General features: G+C 45.6%; 1 long non-coding RNA gene across 1 annotated transcript; it reads left to right on the forward strand.

Moving 5' to 3' along the window:
• The first annotated feature begins 3,824 nt into the window (after window positions 1-3,824).
• LOC116234276 (uncharacterized) lies at window positions 3,825-8,187 on the forward strand. Its single transcript, XR_016469298.1, has 3 exons — window positions 3,825-3,883; window positions 6,765-7,007; window positions 7,351-8,187. It is a non-coding gene; the product is annotated as an uncharacterized LOC116234276 (long non-coding RNA).
• The last annotated feature ends 2,427 nt before the right edge of the window (window positions 8,188-10,614 follow it).

The raw sequence follows: 10,614 nt of genomic DNA on the forward strand, positions 1-10,614 counted from the left end.
GACTGAATGGCCATGCCTGCTGGCTGGTGGTCAGAGGTATGAGGTCTGCTTGGAGGACAGTATCTAGCAGTGTGCCCCAGGGTCAAAACTGGCCACAGTCATATTCAACATCTTTAGAAATGGCATTTTATACTGTCAGCAAGTGTGATGATGCTCAGTTCAGATCTGGCAGCTGTGTTTGCTGAACAACACAGTGTTAACAGGAATCTTCAGGATCAGATGGTGCTATAAGATTTTTGCTGAAGAATGGGTGAAATTTTGATTGCTTTCCTAGTATTTAATCCAATAGAAATCTGGAAAAAACCCTTGCCCTCCTGATTTTGAATTTCCTCAGCATCTATAGGCTGTACATCCCTCTTCTTGGGGACTCAGAGCTCTGTCTCCAGCAAGAAGACCATAGTCTCACTCCATGGCTGCACACGGAAATCCTGTGGGCATGGCTGTCACCTCTCTGCACTTTCTTAGCTTTGCAGATCCTAGTTAGAGAGACAAATTTAAAGCATGAGCCTCAGCGGCTCAAGAATGACATAAAAAAGCAGTCCTATGACCTTGCACTGCTTAAAAACCTGTGGGTACCTGTTAATGGGGTCGCTTTGCCATACGTTAGGAAACCTCATGCACGAGCCTTTAAACTCAGTTTCCTTCCACAATTTGTCAGCCAGACCTGACCGAGCTGCAGAGAACAGATCTGCCTCAGATCTCCTCCTTGAACTTTTCCCCTGGGAAACAGAGCCTGTGAGGATGGAGGTGATGGACACTGTGTGAAGTGTGGGGGTGGCTGTCATTCTGCTGTCACATGTTATCAGTCACCTCCTCTCACCAGCAGTGTGACTGAGGAAAGATGGGCTCTCTCTATCTGTCTCAGTGAATAAAGAGAGGGGAACACAAGCACAGCAGAGAACAAAAATAAACTAACCTGGCTGAAAGCAGACACTGTCACACCTTCAAGGGGAAAATTGATACAGATGCTTTCTTCTGTTTCAGAATCAATTTCAAGCCCATTCCATGAAAGAAATGGCATAAAGGGCATTAGGTCTTGCAACAGAGCCTGCTATCCCTGGGATGATGGATGGAAGATGAGTACAATTACCTGGAAGCTGAGAGCTAGGACACAGACTTTTTTGTTCAGCAGGCTCTGGCTGTCCTTCCCCATCAGCATGAAGATCAAAACAAACTCTGCAGAGACTCTGACGGTGCCGGACTTGTCTCTACTCCAGCTGTCTTGGAGAACAGAACAAGAAGCAGCAATCACAGCTGCTCAGAAAGGACTGTCTGTGCTGTTGTACTGAGGATGCTCTGCCACACAGCATGCAGGGGAACCTTTCAGGCACAGGCAGCTCAGTGCCATGCTCTCTCTGCAGTCTGGTGAAGTGCCGTGCCCCAAGCTGTAGCCCCATATATGGGCAGCGCTCACTGCAGCTGCCACACAGCCTCCCTAAAAATGAGCTGCCACCTCCTAGATGCAGCTGAAGCTGCTGTACCCTAGCCTTTGTCCCAGTGGTGTTGGTGCTAATAGCATCAGCTACAAGCTCTCCACTGGTTATCTACCAAAAAATCAACAACACGGGGCTGTGCTTACAGTGGTTGCAAAAGGTGATGTTCAGTTGTCCCTACATCAGCCAAGTGTTGACTCCAGTTCTTTCAGTCCAATGCTGCGGAGATGCCCTGCTCATCCCCAAGGTTTGGGTACACCAACACCCCAGAGAGACTTGTAGCACAGGCAACTAACAATCCCACAGATCACTATGGCTACCATCCCATCACTCCCAGATTCAAAGCAAAGGAGAAAACATGAGACCAGTTCCTTCACATGCCTTGCTGGTGATGTTTTGTTTCTCTTAGAACTGGCACAGACAGTGGGGCCACCAAGTTCTCACTGGGTAGAGATGCTAAGGTCCTGGCACCACTCACATACCCCTTGCTCAGGAGGCCACTCATGGGATGGCAGAATGAGGATGCACACCCACACTTGTGTGATGCCCACAGAGCTGGGAGAACCCCATAGCCTGTAGGAGACCTGGATAAAACCTCTGTACACCTCCAGCCCCTGCACTTAGTTTCTGTGGGAGGTGGTGATTGCTGAGTTCCCCCAGGCTGCATAGGGCCTTCTGCTTGTTCTCCAGCTCTGCTTTCCTTTGGAAGCCACAGAGACTTGGAAACATCAAAAAGTGGCGATCCAGAAGCTGTGACCAACTGCTGTCTGTGGCTTTCCTCAGCCCACGAAAGGACAGACATCCACTGCCAGCTGTAGGATTGATGGGGACCACTGCGTCTCATGCTGTGCGGTGAAACTAATGAAATCTAGCCTTTTTTTCTTCTCACACAAATTGAAATGCTTTGGGAAAACTTCATCCTCTGTCTCGTGGCTGCAGGCAGCTCTCCTGAATAAGCTATTGTCAGGCCTCTGAGACGTGAGTCAGAGCATCTTTAATCTCTGGGCGGGAGCGTTCTCCGTCGCTTTCATGCTTTGGAATAAATCTTCAGAGACGTTCCCAAATTAAGCACGATTATTTTCTAATCTCCTTGCACTTCTTCCTCTCCCCATTTTATCAGTCAGGCTCAAACACATTCAGCATGGCCTACTTCGAAGCAAACTGATTAATGCAATTGCTTCAGGTTTTAGGAGGGATCAGTGCTTACAGCGGGGGAAAGAGCTCCTACTGTTGCTGGCTGCCCTGGCTCTGCGCTGGGGGCTCATGGGGAGCTGACAGCAGGGCCTGGCACCTCACACTTATGTGGATATCCCAGGGTTGGGGGTTGGAATTGGATCTTTAAGGTCCCTTCCAATCCAAGCCATCGTCAGCTCATTTTGGAGGACAGTATCAAAATAGGACATCAGTTACTTAATGCAGAAGCTCATGGAGCTTGTGGGGAATAGTGGATGTTGACGGTGAAGGAGAATGAGGAGCACAGTTAAATGAAAAAAGCCTTGACAGACGTAGCCTCCCAAAGCCATTGGTTCCCTTGCTCACCCGCAGTGTCTGTGCCTTTGCCCATTTGAGCAGCGTCACAAGAAGCCCTGCCAGCTCCTGCCTTTGCAGCCTGGTCCATAGGTCCACAGTCTGCCTTTTTCTCTTGACTGACAAAAGTAGAGGGTGCTCTGGCTTTAGTGAGTGTATAATGGCTGACCTGATTTATTTTGAAGCTTTGGACTAGCTATGCTTTCTAATTACTTCTTCCCACCTGCCCGAAAGAGCACTTTTTGCTTTCAGATTAACTTCTTGCTGTCTCTTTGAACTTGTGCCTTTGTACTGCGAGCACCCTGGGTTTTGTGAGATCAAGGCAGGCTTGGTAAAAGCAAAAAGCAAATAGTGATTGAGTTTTGTTTTGTTTTGTTTTTAATCTCTTTTCTACAGGAACGTGCAAGGGTTGCTGATTAGACTTTGTGTGGCAGCATCAGCTGACTTACGGTCCTTGTGCCTTCAAAGCACACTCTCCAAGACAAACAAGGATGACTTTGAAAAGGAAAATCCTTCTCAGTGTTCAGAGGGGCATCAGAACTATCCACAACATGCATGTATTTAGGCGTGAATTTAAGCATAGAATTTGCATCATCTTTATAGCTTAGAGCAGTGGGGAAGGGATTGCCGTGAGCTTTGCACAGCACCATGCACACAGTGGAATCTGACACACTTGCTTCTTCTCTTCTAAGCCCCAAATCCTCCTCTGTGGGAACTGCTGAGTCACGGCCTGAACCACTGATTGAGCACTTGGAGAAAAGGCCCGGTCAGCCCTGGAAGCACAGGTGAAAGCAGTTCACCTGTGCAACCAGGAGCCAGGCTCCACCCCTCTTAGACCTCTTTTTAAGGGCTGACTGCTACTGAAGAATGGTTTCCTGTTATAGATCCTTCTTGTGTGGAGTTCTGTAAGTCTGCATCTTCAGGTATGAGTATTTTTTTGTTGCTGTTGTTGCATCTTCCCATTATGTGTATCTGGGGCTGGCTCTGCTGCCTTTACACCTGCTCATTTATTTAAGACTATGCATAAGCCTGCCAGTGGTCTCCTCGGTGACAGCTGCTGTCTTATGGAAATGTGGGAGTTAGGTTGGTGATTAGAAATTAGGCTATGAGAGAAGTCCAGGGGTCACCTCTATCTGAAGTTTAGCCCTAGATGAAGGATGTATTGCCTTAATAACTGCAAAAATTGAATGTCCTCCCTGCCTGGATGGGATTATTTTTCCTCTTGGCAAGGTTTTCCTTCAATTCCAACTTGTATCTCCTAGTTAAAACTGAAATCTAATGCTCCCTTTCCTAGATGTAATGATCACAGAGAAGTCCTTCTTCATAAGGACTTTTTGCAAATTTGGTGATTGCTCTCATATTTCCCCTTTTCTAAGGCTAAACAATCACATAATTTTGCAGTTCCCTTCTGTGCTTCTCGAGTGGTGGTCACACTTCTTGCCTTCTAATACTGAATACTCTGAAGCAGACACAGTATTGCAGCTGTGTGGAGAAGGGTGATGTCTGAGTGCATCTGAGGTCTCATGGTGTACCCCAGGACATAGCAGAGCTCTTCAGCAGTTGCATGCAGGGTGTCTCAAGCTGTTCATTGCTGAAAAAGCCCTGAGTGCGAATTCCTTCCATGCTACAAATCAACTCTTTACTCCTGCTTGCACATAAGCTTATTTCAGCATTGCTCAGAGCAAGCTGCAAAACCCTGCCATGAAGCAGAACAACTTGCTTGGGACTCAGCCAGGTTGAACTTCTGCATCCCAGAGAGTAATTCTAGAGGCCAGGTTATGCTTGGAAGATGCGATGTTTAATGTGACTGTCAATGGGAAGTACTTCATGCCAGCAGTTTCTCTTCTCTTCCTGACTGCCTGTTTAACTCAGTACCTCCGTGAAAAATCAGTGGGAGCAGCCAAAGGATTTAAAAGTTATTAGGAAGGAAAAGAGAAAAGTGGCATAATTCTGCTTCCTTCAGAAATGAAGCTTAAAAAAGATGAAAGGTATTTGCCTCAACTCTCTGCAGGCTCCACCTCAGCAGCTGGCTGGAGAGGCTTTGGGAAAAGCCTGGAGCTCTTAGCGTCAGTAAGAGCTGCCACTGGGACAGCAGAGCCATCTCACTGTAATGTGCTCTTCTTCCTGGCAGCTTCAGTCTCCTTCTAGCAGTTTTTGGAGCTGAAGATCCCCTGGTAGCTTCATCCGCTCCCTGTGCAAGATAGACCAGATGGCACGTGGCAAATGATTGCCCACAAATGTCAGGCAGATTTCTTGCTTGGCAGGCTATAGCTGTGCAGTTCTGCCTTTTTGTTTTACTGCTTACTATCAATAAGCAATCCCTGTGCCTTCAGAAATGCAATTGCTAACAGACTGAAAGGAGGAAAACCAAATAAGGATGAGAAACCAGGTGTGACAGTTCTGGAGTACAGTTTAGGGGCTGCCCTGTGTCTGTCCCTAGAGATCCTCAAAGCTCAACCAGGCAAAGCCCAGAGCAAATTTAATTTCTGACATTGGCCCTGTTTTGAGCATGGGGTTGGGCCAGTGAGCTCCAGAGGTCCCTCCTCACTCTTGTCCCACATGAGTCCATGCAGATACCTGCAATTTTCTGGTCCTGAGGTCTTCACCTCTGGAAGGAGGGAAACTCATCTTCCTAATTCTGCATTATCCAGGCAGCCAAAATCATAAAGCAAGGAGTAAAAAAATAAGTTTTTTTTTTAAAAAAAAAAGCAAAAAAAAAAACAAAAAACCCCACCAACCAATCCCTTTTTTTCAAGGTTGGGGAGATTGTCGTGCTTGTCAGATGTTTCATTTTTCATGACATTTTTGCTGATTTTTTTTTTTTTTAAAGAAAATGTTATTGCTTTTCAGCTTGACTGAAAAGCTGCTTTCAGAGAGGAGAAATTATCAATAGCCATCGTGATAATGCTTTCTATTTGTTGCTGTGGTCTGTTTGTTTTTAATATATACATATATATATGATTAAAAGCCCTCATTAGCAGAGTTCAGAATCCCTCATGGTCTGTTTGTTTTGAACCCTGCAAAATGACAACAGATATTTATGCATTTGTCACCAAAATAGTTTCCCCCCCTTTATTTTTAAGTCCTTCCATTCAGACTCTAAGCTTTTCAGGGCAAAATTGCTTCTCTAACAATGTCATTTTACAGCTTCCACTTCACCATGGTTTTCAATTTGGATGGGAGCTCTAAGTCAGATAATCGTTCAAGACCACAACGTCTCTGGTTTAAAGCCAAGCTGATCTTTTTAAGTCATAACTCCAAACTAAGACTTTCAGTTTATTAAAGAGTCGAGTTTTTGCAGATTTTTTCTTTTTTTTTTTTCCAGTAGGTTTATTTGTGCCATGGTTGTTTTGTAAACTAGTATAGAAAATAATGCTTTTTTTTTTTTTTTCCCCCAGGAAGATGCTGTAAGTTCTCTGCTTTTCATGAATTGCAGCCATCAGATACGGTTATCGCAGTGCCTGACAGATCTGTCATATCAGCCCCTTCCCTTTACGCTTACAAACATGCATCATGTTGATGAATTTAGATGGTCATTTAAAGGCAAATTGCTTGTCCTACTTTTTGCTTCTTATTGATTGTCATGTAATTAACTGATTCATTTTGTTAATGTAATCCAGAGTGTCTGCAACCCACTTAATCAGGAGAGCCTGATCAGAAGACTAGGGTTTAATTAGAGTGCGCTAATTGCCCCAATGAAATGCTGTTTCCTCTGTCCTGAGCCATTACTTACAGAAGCCAGATTTTATTTCTGCTGAGATTTAATCAAGGGGCAGAGAGAATAACATTTTTGTCTCTTGCTAGGGGAAGGACTCTTCCAAGCCATTGCACAGCAGTTGGGGTGACACATCCCTTCCCAGCTAAGCAGTCCCTGGCAGAGCAGTGTGATGCTCTGTTTGTCATGTAAAGCTCACTGAGTTTCAGGCTGCATGATCTATGTTGTGATTATTCAGCTGGCCTCAGAACTCACTGAGGGAACTGTACAAACTTCAAAAGATATCTTCCAAGAGGTGCAACTCCACCAGGCATCAAGATGATTTGCTCCAGGTAACAAATATGGTGCTGGGTGTAAAGAGTATCTCTGCTGCTGGCCAGCCTTGCTTCTAGCCCTTGGAGTTGTATGCATCACAGAAATGATACAGAGAGACCAAACTCTTTTGCCAAGGGGGAAAGGGCTTGTTCTCTGTATGGCTCAAACAGCAGGGAGGTAAGAAATTCCTCCTTTTATGGATTGGGGGGGAGGAGTGAAAATATCCAGAGGGAAATCTTTTTTGGTTGCGCCAGCTGATGAGCAAATGTTTTTAAACATGGTGGAAGGTGCTTGGTAGATTAACTGCTTAGCAAGTGTGTGTGTATATATAGATACATTCATATATATTCTGTTTTTCAGCTTTCATGTTCAAGCTGACTGTGATGAGACTCTTTCTGGATCGTAAAAGTGATGTGATGCAGGCTGCTGTTATGCAAAGATACTTGGAACCTTATTGTACTTCAGTCCTGATCCTGCAACAGGACAGGCACAGAGGTGCATTTGTACTCATGAGCCTGTACCCAAGCCCTGAACACAGCCCCCAAAGCACTCTAGTGGCAATGCTGGTTGGTTGGAGAGAACCCAGCGTGATCAGGGACTGTTCCTGGTCCATGAGGCTGAGTTTTGCACCTGGATTTTTTTTTTTTCCTGTGGTCGAGTGCTCTGTAAAAGTCCAAGCTTGGCAAAATAGCATTTGATTGTGAATTTCTTGCAGAAAAGGACATTCAGAAGGGCTAAACCAATTTGCAAAATCAAAAGCTGAATTTGGGAAGTCATTTCAGTCTGACCACTTCCTCTTGAAAACTGAAGGATGTGTTTTTTGGAAGTGCTAATATAGTTTGAGTCTAACATTTCTTAAATCCAGCCTTTGTAATGTTTGTAGCTTGCATTGTTGACTTGTGTATGCTTGTAAAGGTGAAACAGATAAGAATGGCTAATTAGCTTGTAAATAAAATAGAACATAGAAATTCTATAGGTTGATTCAGACCCTGAGACAGACTCATGCACATTAAAAAAAAATATTTTTTTTGAAAAAATAAAAAAACCAAAATCACTCCAGCCAGTACCGTGAGCCTGGAAAAAATAGGCTGCTTTGTGTCATATCAGTGACAGGGCTGTGATCAGTGCTTGATGCAGCAACAATACAGAAGGAGAAACCCCAAGGCTTTGACCCAGGTCCTTGTCCCCTGAGGAGGCTGCTGCTTTACCTGGAGGTAAGCTGTCCCCTGCATCCCAAGGTCCATATCCTCCTCTTGTACCCTTGGTTCCTTTTCCATTTCATTGCTCCCCAGCTGTGACCCAGGGGTGGCTGGTGTAATATCTAGCACAGAAACAAAGGGTTTGGAGAAGGAAGTACCAGACCCATAGTAGTGGAGATTGCAGCATTCCTGGGGCTCAAATCTTGCTGGAGAAGCATCTTGGAGGTTTATCAGTCTCAGATCCCCCTGCTCCTTCTGCTTTTGCTGCTTTAAGAAATAGGATTTTGTGGGTTTGGTTGTTTGTGGTTTTTGGTTTTTTTTTGGCAAATAAACGAGATTAGCAGAGATTTATTTCTTCTCCAGCAGCAGAAATAGGGATTAGGTACCACTTGGGTCAAAAGGACAGCAGTCATAAATGAATCAAAAGACACCATGAAATTTCATGCACGGTTGCAAAGAGCTCTGAGACCAAAGCAAGCAGCAGCTGTGTCCCCAGGCTGGATGACACCAGGGCTGTGCCTTGGCTGTGCCCACCTGCACAATGGGTGCTGTGCAGCAGCTGTAACCCCAGTCCAGTGCTCACTGCTGGGATGTGAACTGTTGTCAGCTGCACAACTTGAACTCAGCTCATGATTCAATTTTCCTTTGGGTGGTACTTATGTAAATGTGCCAAAAACAGCTGCAACACTGAGTCCTTGCTGCTGAACCTCTGCCTACATCCGGTGTGCAGCCTGCCTGTATGTGAGTGCATCCGACCTCAGGGAAGGAAAAAGGATTTTTTTTTTTTCCCCTTGAATTTAATTTTTTTTTTTTTTAAAGCACTTAGCATTTCCTCTCTCACAGTAAGTGGCTTTGGTGGAAGGGCATTTGAGCTGCCTCTGACAGTGATGAAAGGGGATTACAACTCCAGCTGACAGCAATTTGGTGTGGCCATACTCAGTTTCCCTCTTGTGGTTTCTGCAGGAATTAAGTGGAAAGATATTTAACTAATTACCTTCCCAGCTGAATTTGTCCCAGTTAAACTGGTGGTGCTGAGGTCCTGATCCTGCAGCCCTGGTCCCTTCCTAGCTTAGCTAGGAAGATCCATGTGGCACTGCTGAAGCTGCTCAATCAGGCCCGAGGTTTGCATCCATCAGGAGACATTTTGTCACATTACCTCTCCCTCATGCTGTTTTCTGCCTGCTGCTGAGGTCACAAGCTCCATGGAGAGGACAGAAGGCTAGGAAAGGCCTGTCCTCATTACCTGGTGCCTGCAAAGTGCTGGATGTGAAGCCCTGGCTCCTGCAGAATGAAAGGAAGAAGCCTCAAAAAGAGGAGAAAAAGAAAGAGGGGAAGGAGGGCTGAAGAATAAAAGAGGATCCTGCAAGTTGGGAAATCACTGCATCCACTAGAGAATGGGATAGGACCAGGAGGGAGGAGGAGGATGACAGGCTGATCCTGCGGAGTTCTCAGGGAAGATGTTTGCCATCTCTTCTTGCTTGTACTGAAGGGACTTGGCACCCTGCAGAGACAGCAAGGGAAATGACAGGGTTATTCCCTGTGGTGATTATGATTATCTTGTGATCTCTCTGGGTTGTATAAATGGGAGTTGATTACAGCCAGAGGAGGAGTAAATTGTGTAATTAGACAGGGAGAGGGGAGGATGATTTAACCTCTGCCTGAAGGTGATAGTTTAGAGAGAAGGGTGGAGGTGAGTGCAGAGTGTTGGGGTCTGCTGTGCTGGGAATTGCTGTTCTGACCTTGTCATGGGCAAGTCCTTCAGCCTTCCCTCAGGAAAACAAAAAAGCACCAAAAAACAGACAGACAAAACCTTTCTGCTGTATCTCATAGCATTTTTATATCTGGGAACATTTCACAGCATGTGCTTGTGCCCAGCACAAGGGGATACCCTTGCAGCTGCCCATGGTGCTTCAGGCTCACAGCATGGCTGTTTGCTGACGTTGTCCCAAGTTCCCCTCTCCATGAATGATTAGCAGAGAAAAGCTAAACTAGTCATGGGTCTGCATTCCTCAGTTCTGTGTTGGGTGAGAGAACTGAGATCTTGCTGCAGCAATGTCTACACACAGCAAGGAAGAACATTCTGCCTTCCCTTCTTGTTATCAGTTCAGCCTGCCTAGGCCAGAAAATGTGTCAGCTCCTATAGCAGGCAAAAAGCAGAGAGCAGGACTGCTCTCTAAGCCAGAATGAGGAAGGCAATTAATGTGAGTATTACTCATGCCAGGAAAAATGGCCAATTACCTTCCTATGGAGCTTCGCTCTGCCCAGTGAGCCGATAACTGCAGCATCTGACATTTGTCACTGAGCTCTCAGAGCACTTCAGGAGTAAAATTCTGGCAAATGGATTTGGGATGTGGAGAAAAAGGTGGGGAAATAAAGTTGAGGGATGAGATGTTCAGCTCCCAGGTGGCAGCAGGCAGCCTGTGCC

The sequence above is a fragment of the Phasianus colchicus genome, chromosome 9, assembly GCF_987193195.1.
Source record: "Phasianus colchicus chromosome 9, bPhaCol1.hap1.1, whole genome shotgun sequence".
Classification (NCBI taxonomy): Eukaryota; Metazoa; Chordata; class Aves; order Galliformes; family Phasianidae; genus Phasianus; species Phasianus colchicus.